The sequence below is a fragment of the Rhinoderma darwinii genome, chromosome 4, assembly GCF_050947455.1.
Source record: "Rhinoderma darwinii isolate aRhiDar2 chromosome 4, aRhiDar2.hap1, whole genome shotgun sequence".
Classification (NCBI taxonomy): domain Eukaryota; kingdom Metazoa; phylum Chordata; class Amphibia; order Anura; family Rhinodermatidae; genus Rhinoderma; species Rhinoderma darwinii.
In genome coordinates this window covers 331962832-331984604 of record NC_134690.1, presented here as the reverse complement: position 1 = coordinate 331984604, position 21773 = coordinate 331962832, and the positions used below count along the sequence as shown (strand labels likewise).

The window sequence follows — 21773 nt, the reverse complement described above, 5'->3', positions numbered from 1 at the left end:
TTGGCGACAAATTATTCTATCCGTCTTCCTGATTATAGAATCCCCTACGACTATCAATTGTCTTGGCTTGCCTGCATTACCATCCCGCCGACTACTAGCTGGGCTGTTCTCCCGGCTGTTAGGGAGATCAGTATCCACTAGGGCTGCCTTTTCTGAGACTGACACCCTCGCATCATCACCCAACCTGGCAATTTTGCTTGGAATACCAGAAACCGGATCGGCCTTCCTTGTCTTTGACCCCTTTCTACTGCCCCTAACTACATTAACCCAGCTACTTACCTGATCCTGCTCACCCATGTCTTCACCCTCCAGTTCTAACCCACTAACTGCATGCTCTGTGAGCAGCAAGCTCCGCTCAAAATTGTCTATCCTCCTCAGTGTTGCATTCTGCTCCTCCAGATCTCTAATACGAGCTTCCAGGTGAACAACATGCTCACATCTGCCACAGAGATATTCACCCTGGAACTCCGGCTCCAGTCGTGTATACATATGACAAACTGTGCACTGAAGAAAACCTCCAATCTTGCTATCCATTATCCAAGTTACACCAAAACAGCGAATAATTGTCAAAGAAAAAGAAGAGTACTTACTGGGGCTTCAACTCCTCTTTTCAACTCCGGTTTTAGAACTCCACTTAGTTCACAAGCCACTTAAACCACCAAGCTCAGAAAGAGCAAGCTCAAAATGAGGTCTGCTGACTAATTTATACCACCTGTGTCCAGTTAACCCCTTCCCCCTCGTCAGCTGTTCAGCTGGAACGAATCTGCAAGGGAAAAAAAAAAAAAAAAAAAAATTTACAAATTTTTTTTTTAAATTGTGTGAGTTTTTGCTATCTTCTATTTGCTAGCAATCAAAACAGATTCACAAACACAGAAATACAGCAACACAATACAGAAGTACAGCAACACAATCCGGTTTTAGAACTCCACTTAGTTCACAAGCCACTTAAACCACCAAGCTCAGAAAGAGCAAGCTCAAAATGAGGTCTGCTGACTAATTTATACCACCTGTGTCCAGTTAACCCCTTCCCCCTCGTCAGCTGTTCAGCTGGAACGAATCTGCAAGGGAAAAAAAAAAAAAAAAAAAAAAATTTACAAATTTTTTTTTTAAATTGTGTGAGTTTTTGCTATCTTCTATTTGCTAGCAATCAAAACAGATTCACAAACACAGAAATACAGCAACACAATACAGAAGTACAGCAACACAATCCGGTTTTAGAACTCCACTTAGTTCACAAGCCACTTAAACCACCAAGCTCAGAAAGAGCAAGCTCAAAATGAGGTCTGCTGACTAATTTATACCACCTGTGTCCAGTTAACCCCTTCCCCCTCGTCAGCTGTTCAGCTGGAACGAATCTGCAAGGGAAAAAAAAAAAAAAAAAAAAAAAAATTTACAAATTTTTTTTTTAAATTGTGTGAGTTTTTGCTATCTTCTATTTGCTAGCAATCAAAACAGATTCACAAACACAGAAATACAGCAACACAATACAGAAGTACAGCAACACAATCCGGTTTTAGAACTCCACTTAGTTCACAAGCCACTTAAACCACCAAGCTCAGAAAGAGCAAGCTCAAAATGAGGTCTGCTGACTAATTTATACCACCTGTGTCCAGTTAACCCCTTCCCCCTCGTCAGCTGTTCAGCTGGAACGAATCTGCAAGGGAAAAAAAAAAAAAAAAAAAAAAAAATTTACAAATTTTTTTTTTAAATTGTGTGAGTTTTTGCTATCTTCTATTTGCTAGCAATCAAAACAGATTCACAAACACAGAAATACAGCAACACAATACAGAAGTACAGCAACACAATCCGGTTTTAGAACTCCACTTAGTTCACAAGCCACTTAAACCACCAAGCTCAGAAAGAGCAAGCTCAAAATGAGGTCTGCTGACTAATTTATACCACCTGTGTCCAGTTAACCCCTTCCCCCTCGTCAGCTGTTCAGCTGGAACGAATCTGCAAGGGAAAAAAAAAAAAAAAAAAAAAAAAATTTACAAATTTTTTTTTTAAATTGTGTGAGTTTTTGCTATCTTCTATTTGCTAGCAATCAAAACAGATTCACAAACACAGAAATACAGCAACACAATACAGAAGTACAGCAACACAATCCGGTTTTAGAACTCCACTTAGTTCACAAGCCACTTAAACCACCAAGCTCAGAAAGAGCAAGCTCAAAATGAGGTCTGCTGACTAATTTATACCACCTGTGTCCAGTTAACCCCTTCCCCCTCGTCAGCTGTTCAGCTGGAACGAATCTGCAAGGGAAAAAAAAAAAAAAAAAAAAAAAATTTACAAATTTTTTTTTTAAATTGTGTGAGTTTTTGCTATCTTCTATTTGCTAGCAATCAAAACAGATTCACAAACACAGAAATACAGCAACACAATACAGAAGTACAGCAACACAATCCGGTTTTAGAACTCCACTTAGTTCACAAGCCACTTAAACCACCAAGCTCAGAAAGAGACGTCTGTAAATAGTCACTGTCCAGGGTGCTGAAAGAGTTACGCGATCGGCAGTAACTGTTTCTGCACCCGGGACAGTGACTACCGATCTCAATATACATGTATCTGTAAAAAAAAATATAAGTTCATACTTACCGAGAACTCCCTGCGTCTGTCTCCAGTCCGGCCTCCCAGGATGACGTTTCAGTGTAAGTGACGGCTGCAGCCAATCACAGGCCAAGCACAGGCTGCAGCGGTCACATGGACTGGAGCGTCATCCAGGGAGGTCGGGCCGGATGCCGAAAGAGGGACGCGTCACCAAGACAACGGCCGGTAAGTATGAATTTCTTTGACTTTCACTAGGGAAAGTGCTGTCCCTTCTCTCTATCCTGCACTGAATAGGGAGAAGAGAAGCACTTTTCCTGCAGTCCGCAGCGGCCAGTCCGCATCAATTTTCTGCACATTTTGTGCAGATCCGCTGCAGAATCTGCAACGCAGATTCTGTGCGGCATTGATGCGGACAGTTGCGGAGGAATTCCGCCATGTGTGGTCATGCCCTAACACTTCCGTTTTCTTCTTTCCACTGACTGTTTTTAATGTTTACATTTGTACAGGGGTGTTATGTTTAATAGGACAAATTAGGATGTGACAAATATTCTATAGATTGTGAGTAATGATCTGGATTGTGTAATTTCTGTTGGGATGGGAATTGTGGGCTATGTTTTGAATGTAGAAGCCAGAAGAAAGTAGATCATATCTTTATGTCTTTGGGGCAACCAAGTACCTGTGGGCAATCAGAGCTCTATGGGAAATGGTGGCTGATATAGGTGAAAACGACAGACATGTGTATCTTACTATTTTTTCTAACCACTGACTGTTTTTAAAGTTTTTATTTGTACAGGGGGTGTTATGTTTAATAGGACAAATTAGGATGAGACAAATATTCTATAGGTTATGAGTAATGATGTGGAGGGTGTAATTTCTGGGGGGATGGATTGGGAATAGTGGGTTATGTTAGGAATGTAGAAATTGTGTCATTAGTCAGAAAAAAGTAGATCAAATCTTTAAGTCCTGGGGGCAACCAAGTACTTGTGCACAATCAGAGTTCTATGGGAAATGGTGGCTCCTATAGGTGAAAACAACGGAATTGAGTATATTCTTTTTTTTTTCTGACCACTGACTCTTCTTATTTGTTTGTTTTTTTAGATTTTATTTTATGAAAGGTTAATAATAGAGGAAGAGATATGTAGCATGGGGAGTTCATTGTAAAAGGGAATATTTTGTTATATAGGAAATATGGAAATAAATATTATGTTTGATAGGACAAAATATAAATTCACAGATATTTCATAGGTTAAACATGATGTTGGGGAGGGCGGAATTTCTGGGGGATGGATGAGGTATTGAGTGAGATGTTTTGAATGTAGAATTGTGTCATTGGTCAGAAAAATATAGATCAAATCTTTATGTCCTGGGGGCAACCAAGTACCTGTGGGCAATCAGAGCTCTATGGGAAATGCTGGCTTCTATAGATGAAAACGACAGATGTGTGTATCTTCCTATTTTTCTGACCACTGACAGTGTTTAATGTTTTTATTTCTATAGGACAAATTAGGATGTGACAAATATTCTATAGGTTATGAGTAATTTCTGGGGGGATGGATGAGGAATTGAGTGTAATTTTTAAAAATGTAGAAATTGTGTCACTCAGAAAAAAGTAGATCAAATCTTTAAGTCCTGAGCGCAACCAAGTACCTGTGGGCAATCAGCGCTATATGGAAAATGGTGGCTGCTATAGGTGAAAACGGCGAAAGTGTGTATTAGAGTATGGTTTTTTTTAAATGAAAGGTTATTAATAGAGGAAGAGATATGTAGCATGGGGATATCATTGTAAGTGCGTATATTTTTCAATATAGGAAATATGGGAATAAATACTATGTTTGATATCACAAAACATGGATTAACAAATATTCTATAGGTTAAACATGACGTTGCGGAGGGTGTCATTTGTGGTGGGATGGATGGGGAATTGTATGTGATGTTTTGAATGTGGAAATTGTGTCATTAGTCAGAAAAAAGTAGATCAAATCTTTAAGTCCTGGGGGGAACCAAGTACCTGTGGGCAATTAGAGCTCTATGGGAAATGGAGGCCCCTATAGGTGAAAACGACAGACGTGTGTATCTTCCTATTTTTTCTGACCACTGACTGTTTTTAATGTTTTTATTTGTACAGGGGGTGTTATGTTTAATAGGACAAATTAGGATGTGTCAAATATTCTATAGGTTATGAGTAATGATATGGGGGTGTAATTTCTGGGGGGATGGATTGGGAATAGTGGGTTATGTTAGGAATGTAGAAATTGTGTCATTAATCAGAAATAAAAGTAGATAAAATCTTTAAGTCCTGAGGGCAACGAAGTACCTGTGCACATTTAGAGCTCTATGGGAAAAGGTGGCTCCTATAGGTGAAAAAGATGGACATGTGTATTTTCCTTTTTTTTATGACCACTGATAGTTATTATGGGTTTTTTTTAGTTTGTTTTTTTATGACAGGAAATTAATAGAGGAAGAGATATGTAGCATGGGGAGTATATTATAAGTGCGGATATTTAGCAATATAGGAAATGTAGGAATAAATACTATGTTTAATATGACAAAATATGGATTAACAAATATTCTATAGGTTGAACATGATGTTGCGGATGGTGTCGTTTCTAGTGGTATGGATGGGGAATTGTATGTGATGTTTTGAGTGTAAAAATTGTGTCATTAGTCAAAAAAAAGTACATCAAATCTTTAAGTCCTAAAGGGCAACCAAGTACCTGTGGGTAATCAGAGCTATATGGAAAATGGTGGCTCCTGTAGGTGAAAACATTGGTCGTATGTATCTTCCTAGTTTTTTCTGACCACTGACTGTTATTAGGTGTTTTTTTTGGAGTGTTTTTTTTATAAAAGGTTATTAACAGAGAAAGAGATAATTAGCATGGGGAAATATTTGTAAATGGGAATATTTTGTATTATAGGAAATATAAGAATACATATTATGATTAATAGGACAAATAAGACAGATGCTATAAGTTAAAATGATATTGGGGAGGGCGTTGCACATGATTATAGCCCAATTTGGAAGAGCAGAGATTTTGTTGGCTTATCAGGTAAAGCTGTGAAAAACAGTGAAGATTTAGCAGCCCTATTCAGAGCCTAACAGCTACCTAAAAAGACAGCCATTATAAAAGTCCAGGCGCACACAATGAAACAGTCACCTGAGGTTGTAGGTAACCGAATGGCAGATGAGGTTGCCAGAAGGCTTCAGATTATCTAGATTGTAACATGCCATAATCAAAAGACTGTTTGGGCCGGTATGTGCATGATCCAGTTGGAGATGGGCGTCAAATTTCACGAAAGGAGAAAATACCACCTGTACCCAAAGGGGAGCTATTCCTAATCTTGGGGATAATTATAATCAAAGTGATCCTTCTATATACAGACAGGAAATATATCATTGCCCCATGGGTAACAAGACTAGTGAACCATGGTGCCTTTTCAATAATTCCCTAAGGTTTGGGGAACTAGCAGATATGATGAAACATCATATGAGTGGCGCCTATATGCTTCCAAATGATATCTATATATTCTGTGGTCATAATGCCTATCAATGGATACCCATAGGAGCAGAAGGAACCTGTACATTAGCTAGACTCCAGCTACCCACATGGCTATGCGAAAAATACTGATTTTCCTTAGAGTAACATACCAAATCATATGTTGTTTAAGAGGGAAGCCAACCCAGGTAAGGCTAAATCCCTAGTACATGTTTCCTGGCAAGAAAAGTTAGGCCTATCACTTACACTAGTAGGCACATAATATTGAAAAGCTTGCTGACATATTGCAGAATATGTTTATGATGCTTTAAATATAACTAGCACACTTACCAGTCAGCTTATCTTAGTAACTAATCAGCATGCTTTGGTCCTGGAATATCGGATAACATCCCTAGGCGGTACGTGTCAGATAGTAGGCCCTGCCTGCTGCCATTATATAGAACCCTCTGGACTGTTGCAAGTCTAGTGTGATATCAAGGCGAAGAGGGTTAAGGAAGAGTTCAGGAAAGTTAACTCAGGGTGACTGGAATTTCAAATTGCCAGATTGGCTTAGTTGGCTAACAGCTATATGGTTTAAGGGAATAGGTGCTTGGTTTTACGGAATATTACATGTAGCTTTGCAGGTATTTATTATAAGAATACTGATTTACCTGACTGTCAATCAAATTTTTATACTGATGACGAAGTCTTGTAATTGTTAGAAAAACCCAACACAGATTAAAGTTCCATGTGTAGAAAAAGGAGTAACATTGGGACATGAAATAACTTCTACATCCTTGCTCCCAGTAGCAGTTCCCATGCCTCGATGGATATGCGTCTACTGTGATGAATGGAACCCCTCTCAAGTTGACATATGCGTCCATTGTGGTTGTCAGGAAGGAATAAGATAATTAGGGATAGATTTGTGTGGCCAGGAACACCCCACTCTTAGGTAAATGATTTATAGATGATCTGTGGGAAAGGATCTCAAGGCAAGTTTGATGATCCCACTGTTTATATGGCTACCCGTATAATCCGTGATATACCACAGTTTCGGCTGTAACTCATGATAGGTAGATTCCCCAATCTAATGGCCCCTATACTAGTTTAGGAAGGGATAGGAGGGTCCAAGTTTTCACCTTCAGAGGATATTGGGTCCCATAGGGATAAAATCGTTGGATGCTATTAGAGTAATTTGTATAAATTGTATAAATTATCAAAAAAACTTCATTATATTCAATTAGATATGTATGAGATATGTATAAGATATGTTTTAAGATTTCCATTCCCTTTCCCCATCATTTGAATACATGGAATTAAGATGACGTCATCTAGCAATCCAAACTAATAAATAGTTGATGTGTTTGAAAGGATTCTAGGAAGAAAGTCATTACCTTATATAGAAGTATTTTTGAATGCATGCATTTGTATACATGGCATTGGTTAATGTGTGTTAAGTGAAAGCGTGAACCTATAAATAAAGGCTCCGTTCACAGCCATTTTAGATTTCTGTACATCAAACCATTGTATGTGAAATCTCTGCCGATCTGTCATTTTTGTGAATTTGATTGAATCCTGGACAAATTCTGTTATCAACAAAAGGAACTTAAGGTTGATGGAGATCACTCTAACACTTCCGTTTTCTTCTGTCCACTGACTGTTTTTAATGTTTACATTTGTACAGGGGTGTTATGTTTAATAGGACAAATTAGGATGTGACAAATATTCTATAGATTATGATAATGATCTGGATGGTGTAATTTCTGGGGGGATGGGAATTGTGGGCTATGTTTTGAATATAGAAGCCAGAAGAAAGTAGATCATATCTATATGTCTTTGGGGCAACCAAGTACCTGTGGGCAATCAGAGCTCTATGGGAAATGGTGGCTGATATAGGTGAAAACGACAGACGTGTATCTTCCTATTTTTTCTAACCACTGACTGTTTTTGAAGTTTTTATTTGTACAGGGGGTGTTATGTTTAATAGGACAAATTAGGATGAGACAAATATTCTATAGGTTATGAGTAATGATGTGGAGGGTGTAATTTCTGGGGGGATGGATTGGGAATAGTGGGTTATGTTAGGAATGTAGAAATTGTGTCATTAGTCAGAAAAAAGTAGATCAAATCTTTAAGTCCTGGGGGCAACCGAGTACTTGTGCACAATCAGAGCTCTATGGGAAATGGTGGCCCCTATAGGTGAAAAAAACGGAATTGAGTATACTCCTATTTTTTCTGACTCTTCTTATTTGTTTGTTTTTTTAGATTTTATTTTATGAAAGGTTAATAATAGAGGAAGAGATATGTAGCGTTGGGAGATCATTGTAAGTGCGGATATTTTGCAATATAGGAAATATGGGAATAAATACTATGTTTGATAGGACAAAATATGGACTAACAAATATTATATCGGCTAAACATGATGTTATAAAGGGTGTCATTTCTGTGGGGCTTGGATGGGGAATGGTGTGTGTTGTTTTGAATGTAGAAATTGTGTCATTAGTCAGAAAAAAGTAGATCAAATCTTTAAGTCCTGGGGCAACCAAGTACCTGTGGGCAATCAGAGCTCTATGGGAAAGGGTGGCTCCTATAGGTGAAAGCAACAGATGTGTGTATCTTTCTACTTTTTCTGACCACTGACTGTCTCTAATGTTTTTATTTGTACAGGGGGTGTTATGTTTAATAGGACAAATTAGGATGAGACAAATATTCTATAGGTTATGAGTAATGATGTGGAGGGTGTAATATCTGGGGGGATGGATTGGGAATAGTGGGCTATGTTAGGAGTATAGAAATTGTGTCATTAGTCAGAAAAAAGTAGATCAAATCTTTAAGTCCTGGGGGCAACCAAGTACTTGTGCACAATCAGAGCTCTATGAGAAATGGTGGCTCCTATAGGTGAAAACAACGGAATTGAGTATACTCCTATTTTTTCTGACCACTGACTCTTCTTATTTGTTTTTTTTTTAGAGTTTATTTTATGAAAGGTTAATAATAGAGGAAGAGATATGTAGCATGGGGAGTTCATTGTAAAAGGGAATATTTTGTTATATAGGAAATATGGAAAATAAATATTATGTTTGATAGGACAAAATATAAATTCACAGATATTCTATAGGTTAAGCATGATGTTGGGGATGGCGGAATTTCTGGGGGATGGATGAGGTATTGAGTGTGATGTTTTAAATGTAGAAATTGTGTCATTAGTCAGAAAAAAGTAGATCAAATCTTTAAGTCCTGGGGCAACCAAGTACCTGTGGGCAATCAGAGCTCTATGGGAAATGGTGGCTCCTGTAGGTGAAAGCAACGGATGTGTGTAAATTACTATTTTTTCTGACCACTGACTGTTTTTAATGTTTTTATTTGTACAGGGGGTGTTATGTTTCATAGGACAAATTAGGATGAGACAAATATTCTATAGATTATGTGTAATAATGATGTGGAGGGTGTAATTTCTGGGGGGATGGATTGGGAATAGTGGGTTATGTTAGGAATTTAGAAATTGTGTCATTAGTCAGAAAAAAGTAGATCAAATCTTTAAGTCCTGGGGCAACCAAGTACCTGTGGGCAATCAGAGCTCTATGGGAAATGGTGGCTCCTGTAGGTGAAAGCAACGGATGTGTGTAAATTACTATTTTTTCTGACCACTGACTGTTTTTAATGTTTTTATTTGTACAGGGGGTGTTATGTTTCATAGGACAAATTAGGATGAGACAAATATTCTATAGATTATGTGTAATAATGATGTGGAGGGTGTAATTTCTGGGGGGATGGATTGGGAATAGTGGGTTATGTTAGGAATTTAGAAATTGTGTCATTAGTCAGAAAAAAGTAGATCAAATCTTTAAGTCCTGGGGGCAACCAAGTACTTGTGCACTATCAGAGCTCTATGAGAAATGGTGGCTCCTATAGGTGAAAACAACGGAAATGAGTATACTCCTATTTTTTCTGACCACTGACTCTTCTTATTTGTTTTTTTTTTAGAGTTTATTTTATGAAAGGTTAATAATAGAGGAAGAGATATGTAGCATGGGGAGTTCATTGTAAAAGGGAATATTTTGTTATATAGGAAATATGGAAAATAAATATTATGTTTGATAGGACAAAATATAAATTCACAGATATTCTATAGGTTAAGCATGATGTTGGGGATGGTGGAATTTCTGGGGGATGGATGAGGTATTGAGTGTGATGTTTTAAATGTAGAAATTGTGTCATTAGTCAGAAAAAGTAAATCAAATCTTTAAGTCCTGGGGGCAATCAAGTACTTGTGCACAATCAGAGCTCTATGGGAAATAGTAGCGCCTATAGGTGAAAACAACGGAATTGAGTATACTCCTATTTTTTCTGACCACTGACTGTTATGTTTTTTGAGGGCTTCCTTATGAAAGGTTATTAATAGAGGAAGAGATATGTAGCGTTGGGAGATCATTGTAAGTGCAGATATTTTGCAATATAGGAAACATGGGAATAACTACTATGTTTGATAGGACAAAATATGGACTAACAAATATTATATCAGCTAAACATGATGTTGTAAAGGGTATAATTTCTGGGGGGCTTGGATGGGGAATGGTGTGTGTTGTTTTGAATGTAGAAATTGTGTCATTAGTCAGAAAAAAGTAGATCAAATCTTTAAGTCCTGGGGCAACCAAGTACCTGTGGGCAATCAGAGCTCTATGGGAAATGGTGGCTCCTATAGGTGAAAGCAACAGATGTGTGTATCTTTCTACTTTTTCTGACCACTGACTGTCTCTAATGTTTTTATTTGTACAGGGGGTGTTATGTTTAATAGGACAAATTAGGATGAGACAAATATTCTATAGGTTATGAGTAATGATGTGGAGGGTGTAATATCTGGGGGGATGGATTGGGAATAGTGGGCTATGTTAGGAGTATAGAAATTGTGTCATTAGTCAGAAAAAAGTAGATCAAATCTTTAAGTCCTGGGGGCAACCGAGTACTTGTGCACAATCAGAGCTCTATGAGAAATGGTGGCTCCTATAGGTGAAAACAACGGAAATGAGTATACTCCTATTTTTTCTGACCACTGACTCTTCTTATTTGTTTTTTTTTTAGAGTTTATTTTATGAAAGGTTAATAATAGAGGAAGAGATATGTAGCATGGGGAGTTCATTGTAAGGGTATGTGCACACACACTAATTACGTCCGTAATTTACGGACGTATTTCGGCCGCAAGTAGTGGACCGAACTCAGTGCAGGGAGCCGGGCTCCTAGCATCATACATATGTACGATGCTAGGAGTCCCTGCCTCTCCGTGGAACTACTGTCCCGTACTGAAAACATGATTACAGTACGAGACAGTTGTCCTGCAGAGAGGCAGGGACTCCTAGCATCGTATATAACTTAGATGCTAGGAGCCCGGCTCCCTGCACTGTGTTCGGTCCGGTACTTGCGGCCGAAATACGTCCGTCAATTACGGACGTAATTAGTGTGTGTGCACATACCCTAAAAGGGAATATTTTGTTATATAGGAAATATGGAAAATAAATATTATGTTTGATAGGACAAAATATAAATTCACAGATATTCTATAGGTTAAGCATGATGTTGGGGATGGCGGAATTTCTGGGGGATGGATGAGGTATTGAGTGTGATGTTTTAAATTTAGAAATTGTGTCATTAGTCAGAAAAAAGTAAATCAAATCTTTAAGTCCTGGGGGCAATCAAGTACTTGTGCGCAATCAGAGCTCTATGGGAAATGGTGGCGCCTATAGGTGAAAACAACGGAATTGAGTATACTCCTATTTTTTCTGACCACTGACTGTTATGTTTTTTTAGAGGGCTTCTTTATGAAAGGTTATTAATAGAGGAAGAGATATGTAGCGTTGGGAGATCATTTTTGTAAGTGCAGATATTTTGCAATATAGGAAATATGGGAATAAATACTATGTTTGATAGAACAAAATATGGACTAACAAATATTATATCAGCTAAACATGATGTTGTAAAGGGTGTAATTTCTGAGGGGTGGATGGGGAATGGTTTGTGTTGTTTTGAATGTAGAAATTGTGTCATTAGTCAGAAAAAAGTAGATCAAATCTTTAAGTCCTGGGGCAACCAAGTACCTGTGGGCAATCAGAGCTCTATGGGAAATGGTGGCTCCTGTAGGTGAAAGCAACGGATGTGTGTAAATTACTATTTTTTCTGACCACTGACTGTTTTTAATGTTTTTATTTGTACAGAGGGTGTTATGTTTCATAGGACAAATTAGGATGAGACAAATATTCTATAGATTATGTGTAATAATGATGTGGAGGGTGTAATTTCTGGGGGGATCGATTGGGAATAGTGGGTTATGTTAGGAATTTAGAAATTGTGTCATTAGTCAGAAAAAAGTAGATCAAATCTTTAAGTCCTGGGGCAACCAAGTACTTGTGCACAATCAGAGTTCTATGGAAAATGGTGGCCCCTATAGGTGAAAACAACGGAATTGAGTATACTCCTATTTTTTCTGACCACTGACTGTTATTATGTTTTTTTAAAGGGCTTCCTTATGAAAGGTTATTAATAGAGGAAGAGATATGTAGCGTTGGGAGATCATTGTAAGTGCAGATATTTTGCAATATAGGAAATATGGGAATAAATACTATGTTTGATAGGACAAAATATGGACTAACAAATATTATATCGGCTAAACATGATGTTATAAAGGGTGTCATTTCTGTGGGGCTTGGATGGGGAATGGTGTGTGTTGTTTTGAATGTAGAAATTGTGTCATTAGTCAGAAAAAAGTAGATCAAATCTTTAAGTCCTGGGGGCAACCAAGTACTTGTGCACAATCAGAGCTCTATGAGAAATGGTGGCTCCTATAGGTGAAAACAACGGAATTGAGTATACTCCTATTTTTTCTGACCACTGACTCTTCTTATTTGTTTTTTTTTTAGAGTTTATTTTATGAAAGTTTAATAATAGAGGAAGAGATATGTAGCATGGGGAGTTCATTGTAAAAGGCAATATTTTGTTATATAGGAAATATGGAAAATAAATATTATGTTTGATAGGACAAAATATAAATTCACAGATATTCTATAGGTTAAGCATGACGTTGGGGAGGGCGGAATTTCTGGGGGATGGATGAGGTATTGAGTGTGATGTTTTAAATGTAGAAATTTTGTCATTAGTCAGAAAAAAGTAGATCAAATCTTTAAGTCCTGGGGGAATCAAGTACCTGTGGGCAATCAGAGCTCTATGGGAAATGGTGGCTCCTGTAGGTGAAAGCAACGGATGTGTGTATCTTACTATTTTTTCTGACCACTGACTGTTTTTAATGTTTATATTTCTACAGGGGGTGTTATGTTTCATAGGACAAATTAGGATGAGACAAATATTCTATAGGTTATGTGTAATAATGTGGAGGGTGTAATTTCTGGGGGGATGGATTGGGAATAGTGGGTTATGTTAGGAATTTAGAAATTGTGTCATTAGTCAGAAAAAAGTAGATCAAATCTTTAAGTCCTGGGGGCAACCAAGTACTTGTGGGCAATCAGAGCTCTATGGTAAATGTTGGCCCCTATAGGTGAAAACAACGGAATTGAGTATACTCCTATTTTTTCTGACCACTGACTGGTATGTTTTTTTTAGAGGGCTTCCTTATGAAAGGTTATTAATAGAGGAAGAGATATGTAGCGTTGGGAGATCATTGTAAGTGCAGATATTTTGCAATATAGGAAATATGGGAATAAATACTATGTTTGATAGGACAAAATATGGACTAACAAATATTATATCAGCTAACAATGATGTTGTAAAGGGTGTAATTTCTGGGGGGTGGATGGGGAATGGTGTGTGTTGTTTTGAATGTAGAAATTGTGTCATTAGTGAGAAAAAAGTAGATCAAATCTTTAAGTCCTGGGGCAACCATGTACCTGTGGGCAATCAGAGCTCTATGGGAAATGGTGGCTCCTTTAGGTAAGCAACAGATGTGTGTATCTTCCTACTTTTTCTGAACACTGACTGTCTTTATTGTTTTTATTTGTACAGGAGGTGTTATGTTTAATAGGACAAATTAGGATGCGACAAATATTCTATAGGTTATGAGTAATGATGTGGAGTGTGTAATTTCTGGGGGGATGGATTGGGAATAGTGGGTTATGTTAGGAATTTAGGAATTGTGTCATTGGTCAGAAAAATGTAGATCAAATCTTTATGTCCTGCGGCAACCAAGTACCTGTGGGCAATCAGAGCTCTATGGGAAATGTTGGCTTCTATAGGTGAAAACGACGGATGTGTGTATCTTCCTATTTTTCTGACCACTGACTGTTTTTAATGTTTTTATTTCGATAGGGGTGTAATGTTTAATAGGACAAATTAAGATGTGACAAATATTCTATAGGTTATGAGTAATGATGTGGAGGGTGTCATTTCTGGTGGAATGAATGGAGAATTGAGTGTGATGTTTTAAATGTAGAAATTGTGTCAGTCAGAAAAAAGTAGATCAAATCTTTAAGTCCTGGGGGCAATCAGGTGAAAACGGCAATCGTGTGTATCTTCCTATTTTTTCTGACCACTGACACTCATTAGGTGTTTTTTTTAAATAAAAGGTTATTAATAGAGGAAGAGATAATTAGCATGGGGAGATCATTGTAAATGGGGATATTTTGTATTATAGGAAATATAAGAATACATATTATGATTTATAGGACAAATATAAATTAACAGATATTCTATAGGTTAAAATAATGTTGGTGAGGGTATTGCACATGATTATGGCCCAATTTGGAGGAGCAGAGATTTTGTTGGCTTATCAGGTAAACCTGTGAAAAATAGTGAAGATTTAGCATCCCTATTCAGAGCCTAAAAGCTACCTAAAAAGGCAGCCATTATAAAAGTCCAGGCGCACACAATGAAACAGTCACCTGAGGTCGTAGGTAACCGAATGGCAGATGAGGTTGCCAGAAGGCTTCAGATTATCTAGATTGTAACATGCCATAATCAAAAGACTGTTTGGGCCGGTATGTGCCTGATCCAGTTGGAGATGGGCGTCAAATTTCACGAAAGGAGAAAATACCACCTGTACCCAAAGGGGAGCTATTCCTAATCTTGGAGATAATTATAATCAAAGTGATCCTTCTATATACAGACAGGAAAGATATCATTGCCCCATGGGTAACAAGACTAGTAAACCATGGTGCCTTTTCAATAATTCCCTAAGGTTTGGAGAACTAGCAGATATGATGAAACATCATATGAGTGGCGCCTTTATGTTTCCAAATGATATCTATATATTCTGTGGTCAAATTGCTTATAAATGGATACCCATAGGAGTAGAAGGAACCTGTACATTAGCTAGACTCCAGCTACCCACATGGTTATGCGAAAATAATGATTTTCCTTACAGTAACATACCAAATCATATGTTGTTAAAGAGGGAAGCCAACCCAAGTAAGGCTAAGTCCCTAGTACATGTTTCCTGGCAAGAAAAGTTAGGCCTATCACTTACACTAGTAGGCACATAATATTGAAAATCTTGCTGACATATTACAAAATATGTTTATGATGCTTTAAATATAACTAGCACACTTATAGGTGAAAACGACAGACATGTGTATCTTCCTATTTTTTCTGACCACTGACTGTTTTTAATGTTTTTATTTGTACAGGGGTGTTATGTTTAATAGGACAAATAAGGATGAGACAAATATTCTATAGGTTATGAGTAATGATGTGGAGGGTGTAATTTCTGGGGGGATGGATTGGAAAATGGTAGCTCCTGTAGGTGAAAACGTTGGTCGTATGTATCTTCCTATTTTTTCTGACCACTGACAGTTTGAAAGGTTATTAATAGAGGAAGAGATATGTAGCATGGGGATATCATTGTAAGTGCGTATATTTTTCAATATAGGAAATATGGGAATAAATACTATGTTTGATATCACAAAAGATGGATTAACAAATATTCTATAGGTTAAACATGATTTTGCGGAGGGTGTCATTTCTGGTGGGATAGATGAGGAATTGTATGTGATATTTTGAATGTGGAAATTGTGTCATTAGTCAGAAAAAAGTAGATCAAATCTTTACGTCCTGGGGGAATCAAGTACCTGTGGGCAATTAGAGCTCTATGGGAAATTGTGGCTCCTATAGGTGAAAACGACGGACGTGTGTATCTTCCTATTTTTTCTGACCACTGACACTTAGTGAAACATTAGCAAACCTATTCAGAGCCTAACAGCTACCTAAAAAGGCAGCCATTATAAAAGTCCAGGCGCACACAATGAAACAGTCACCTGAGGTCGTAGGTAACCGAATGGCAGATGAGGTGGCCAGAAGGCTTCAGACTATCTAGGCTGTAACATGCCATATTCAAAAAAATGTTTGGGCCGGTATGTGCATGATCCAGTTGGAGATGTGCGTTAAATTTCACGAAAGGAGAAAATACCACCTATACCCAAAAGGGAGCTATTCCTAATCTTGGGGATAATTATAATCAAAATGATCCTTCTATATACAGACAGGAAAGATACCATTGCCCCATGGGTAACAAGACTAGTGAACCATGGTGCCTTTTCCATAATTCCCTAAGGTTTGGGGAACTGGCAGATTTGATGATACATCATATAAGTGGCATCTATATGCTTCCAAATTATATCTATGTATTATGTGGTCATATTGCCTATAAATGGATACCTATGGGAGCAAAACGAACCTGTACAATTGCTAGACTCCAGCTTCCCACATGGGTATGCGAAAATAATGATTTTCCTTACAGTGACATACCAAATCATATGTTGTTTATGAGGGAAGCCAACCCAAGTAAGGCTAAATCCCTAGTACATGTTTCCTGGCAAGAAAAGTTAGGCCTATCACTCATAATATTGAAAAGCTTGCTGACATATTGCAGAATATGTTTATGATGCTTTAAATATAACTAGCACACTTACCAGTCAGCTTATCTTAGTAACTAATCAGCATGCTTTGGTCCTGGACTATCGGATAACATCCCAAGGCGGTACGTGTCAGATAGTAGGCCCTGCCTGCTGCCATTATATAGAACCCTCTGGACTGTTGCAAGTCAAATGTGATATCAAGGCGAAGAGGGTTAAGGAAGAGTTCAAGAAAGTTAACTCTCAGGGTGACTGGAATTTCATATTGCCCGATTGGCTTAGTTGGCTAACAGCTAACTGGTTTAAGGGAATAGGTGCTTGGTTTTACGGAATATTACATGTAGCTTTGCAGCTATTTATTATAAGAATACCGATTTATCTTATTGTCAAACAAATTTTTATACTGATGACGAAGTCTTGTAATTGTTAGAAAAACCCAACACAGATTAAAGTTCCATGTGTAGAAAAAGGAGTAACATTGGGACATAAAATAACTTCTACATCCTTTCTCCCAGTAGCAGTTCTCATGCCTCGATGGATATGCGTCTACTGTGATGGATAGATCCCCTCTCAAGTTGACATATGTGTCCATTGTGGTGTTGTGAGGAAGGAATCAGATCATTAGGGATAAATTTGTGTGGCCAGGAACACTCCACTCTTAGGTAAATGATTTATAGATGATCTGTGGGAAAGGATCTCAAGGCAAGTTTGACGATCCCACTGTTTATATGGCTACCCGTATAATCCGTGATATACCACAGTTTCGACTATAACTCATGATAGGTAGATTCCCCAACTTAATGGCCACTATACTAGTTTAGGAAGGGATAGGAGGATCCAAGTTTTCACCTTCAGAGAATATCGGGTCCCATAGGGATAGAGTAGTTGGATGCAGTAAATTATTAAAATGATTTGTATAAATTGTTTAAATGATCAAAATAACTGCATTATATTCAATTAGATATGTATGAGATATGTATAAGATATGTTTGAACATTTCCATTCCTTTTCCCCATCATTTGAATACATGGAATTAAGATGATGTCATCTAGCAATCAAAACTAATGAATAGTTGATGTGTTTGAAAGGATTCTAGGAAGGAAGTCATTACCTTATATAGAAGTATTTTTGAATGTATGCATTTGTATACATGGCATTGGTTAATGTGTGTTAAGTGAAAGCGTGAACCTATAAATAAAGGATCCGTTCACAGCCATTTCAGATTTCTGTACATCAAACCATTGTATGTGAAATCTCTCTCGATCTGTCATTTTTGTGAATTTGAATTAATCCTGGACAAATTCTGTTATCTAGAAAAGATCACTCTAACACTTCCTATTTTTTCTGACCACTGACTGTCTCTAATGTTTTTATTTGTACAGGGGGTGTTATGTTTAATAGGACAAATTAGGATGTGACAAATATTCTATAGGTTATGAGTAATGATGTGGAGGGTGTAATTTCTGGGAGGATGGATTGGGAATTGTGGGCTATGTTTTGAATGTAGAAATTGTGTCATTAGCTAGAAGATAAGTAGATCAAATCTTTAAGTCCTGGGGGCATCCAAGTACCTGTGGGCAATTAGAGCTATATGGAAAATGGTTGCTCCTATAGGTAAAAACGACGGACATGTGTATCTTCCTATTTTTTCTGACCACTGACTGTTATTATGGTTTTTTTTAGAGGTTTTTTCGTTATGAAAGGTTATTTATTAATAGAGGAAGAGATATGTAGCATGGGGAGATCATTGTAAGTGCGGATATTTCGCAATATGGGAAATATGGGAATAAGTACTATGTTTGATATGACAAAATATGGATTAACAATTATTCTATAGGTTAAACATGATGTTGGGGAGGGTGTCATTTGTGGTGGGATGGATGGGGAATTGTATGTAATGTTTTGAATGTTGAAATTGTGTCATTAGTCAGAAAAAGTAGTTCAAACTGGCGGCAACCAAGTACATATGACAAAATATGGTTTAACAAATATTCTATAGGTTAAACATGATGTTTCGGAGGGTGTCATTTCTGGTGGGATGGATGGGGAATTATATGTGATGTTTTGAATGTAGAAATTGTGTCATTACTCAGAAAAAAGTAGATCAAATCTTTAAGTCCTGGGGGGAACCAAGTACCTGTGGGCAATGAGAGCTCTATGGGAAATGGCGGCTCCTATATGTGAAAACGACGGACGTGAGTATCTTCCTATTTTTTCTGACCACTGACTGTTTTTAATGTTTTTATTTGTACAGGGGTGTTATGTTTAATAGGACAAATTAGGATGAGACAAATATTCTATAGATTATGAGTAATGATGTGGAGGGTGTAATTTCTGGTGGAATGGATTGGGAATCGTGGGTTATGTTTTGAATGTAGAAATTGTTTCATTAGTCAGAAAAAAGTAGATCAAATTTTTAAGTTCTGGGCAACCAAGTACCTGTGGGCAATCAGAGCTCTATGGGAAATGGTGGCTCCTGTAGGTGAAAAAGATGGACATGTGTATCTTCCTATTTTTTATGACCACTGATTGTTATTATGGGTTTTTTTTAGTTTGTTTTTTTTATGACAGGAAATTAATAGAGGAAGAGATATGTAGCATGGGGAGTACATTGTAAGTGCGGATATTTAGCAATATAGGAAATGTAGGAATAAATACTTTGTTTAATATGACAAAATATTCTATAGGTTGAACATGTTGTTGCGGATGGTGTCGTTTCTAGTGGTATGGATGGGGAATTGTATGTGATGTTTTGAGTGTAAAAATTGTGTCATTAGTCAAAAAAAAGTACATCAAATCTTTAAGTCCTGAGGGCAACCAAGTACCTGTGGGTATTCAGAGCTATATGGAAAATGGTGGCTCCTGTAGGTGAAAACGTTGGTCGTTTGTTATCTTCCTATTTTTTCTCACCACTGACTGTTAATAGGTGTTTATTTAGAGGTTTTTTTTAATGAAAGGTTATTAAAGGAGAAAGAGATATGTAGCATGTGGAGATCATTGTAAGTGCGGATATTTAGCAATATAGGAAATATGAGAATAAATATTATGTTTGCATAAATATTATGGAAATTGTGTCATTAGTCAGAAAAAGTAAATTAAATCTTTAAGTCCTGGGGCAACTAAGTACCTGTGGGCAATCAGAGATCTATGTGAAATTGTGGATCCTATAGGTGAAAACTACGGACATGTGTATCTTCCTATTTTTCTGACCACTAACTGTTAATAGTTGTATTTTTGAGAGTCTATTTTATGAAAGGTTATTAATAGAGGAAGAGATATTTACAATATAGGAAATATGGGAATAAATATTATGTTTGATATGACAAAATATGGAATAACAGTGTTATAATGTTGTTGGGGAGGGTGTCATTTTTGGGGGGATGGATGGGAAATTGTGTGTGATGTTTTGAATGTGAAAATTGTGTCATTAGAAAAAAATCGACCAAATCTTTACGTCCTGCGGGTAACCGAGTACCTGTCGAAAAACAGAGCACTATGGGAAATGGTGACCCCTATAGGTGAAAACGACGGTTGTGTGTATCTGCTTATTTTTTCTGACCACTGACTCTTATTATTATTATTATATATTGTTTTTTATATGTGTGTTTTCTTTAATAAGAGATTCTTAATGGATAGTGTCATTTCTGTCAGTGAATGGGGAATTGTGTGTAAGCTTAAAATTTGGGAATTGCATCTTTGGTCAGAAAACATAGGTTAAATTTTTTAAGCCTAGGGGACGAAAAAGTACCTGCAAATATAGTTTTACAATGAAGTGTGCTCCTATAAAGTAAAACAATAGCCTTGTTTTTCTGCTAATGTCCTCTGACAACAGATTGCTATTGTCTTTTATTTAAGTGATGTTGTCCATGTTTTAATCTTGTGTTTGTCTCTAAAAACATCTTATTTTGTTACGCTGTTATGTTTATATGATTATGTATGTTTGAACAATATTTTTTGTATCTCTTTTTTTGCGAGCTCTTCCTACGTATGATAGAAGCTGCCACTTGAATCATCTGTTGTTTCAATGAGAGCTGTCATTTGAATTTGAGAGGAGGATAGCGTGGAACAGATCTAAATTCGGATAGTCAAGCAACTGAATGTACATTCAGAAGTATTCGCCGTGTCAAGTTTGCAACCCTTCATAAATACTTTTAGCCAGAGTCGCTATAAAAATATTCCTCAACATGTGCTGTCTACTGGAATAAAGATGATCATAATTTTAAATCTAGAAATGCATATGGCTTACTCTTGTATAACTGGTTAGTATTGCCTTTATTGGCATTAATTGCTATGGTACAATCTTCATATTTTGTAAGTACAATAAAGAAGAAGAAGTGGGGTTTGGTATTTTTAATCTGGTCTTTTTTTCCGTGGTTCTTTACCTGAAGGTTGCACCAAATTCAGAGATGGGATTTTCTGAAAGGATTATGACTTCCAAGGAATTTCGTTCACTGTGGGCAGTCGTAGCTATGAGTGTGAGGAGAACAAGTGCCTTTGAGAAGGACGCCAAGACGGAGCAATGGAGCACTGTGTACTAAGTGTGGAGGAGACCCTGGATATACTAGTCCTTCTCAATGAATTATAATATAATCAAAAAGTTAATTTATTTCAGTAATTCAATTCAAAAAGTGAAACTCATATATTATATAGATTTATTACACACAGAGTGATCTTTTTCCAGCAATTTTTTTATTTTAATGTTGAAGGTTATGGCTAACAGTTAGGGTATGTTCACACAGCTTATTTTCTGACGTTTTTCGGGCCGTAAATGGCCGAAAAACAGCAGAGAGATCGGAAGCAGAACGCCTCCAAACATCCGCCCATTGATTTCAATGGGAAATACAGCGTTCTGTTCCGACGGGGCGTATTTTTACGCTACTGTTTTTAAAAATGGCCGCGTAAAAAA

General features: G+C 37.2%; 1 long non-coding RNA gene across 1 annotated transcript in view; it reads left to right on the top strand.

Moving 5' to 3' along the window:
* Window positions 1–21221, top strand: part of LOC142761251 (uncharacterized) — a 74795-nt gene extending 53574 nt beyond the window's left edge. Inside the window, exon 4 of the long non-coding RNA XR_012883583.1 lies at window positions 20843–21221. This is a non-coding gene — a long non-coding RNA (uncharacterized LOC142761251). The remainder of the gene's footprint in view (window positions 1–20842) is intronic.
* The last annotated feature ends 552 nt before the right edge of the window (window positions 21222–21773 follow it).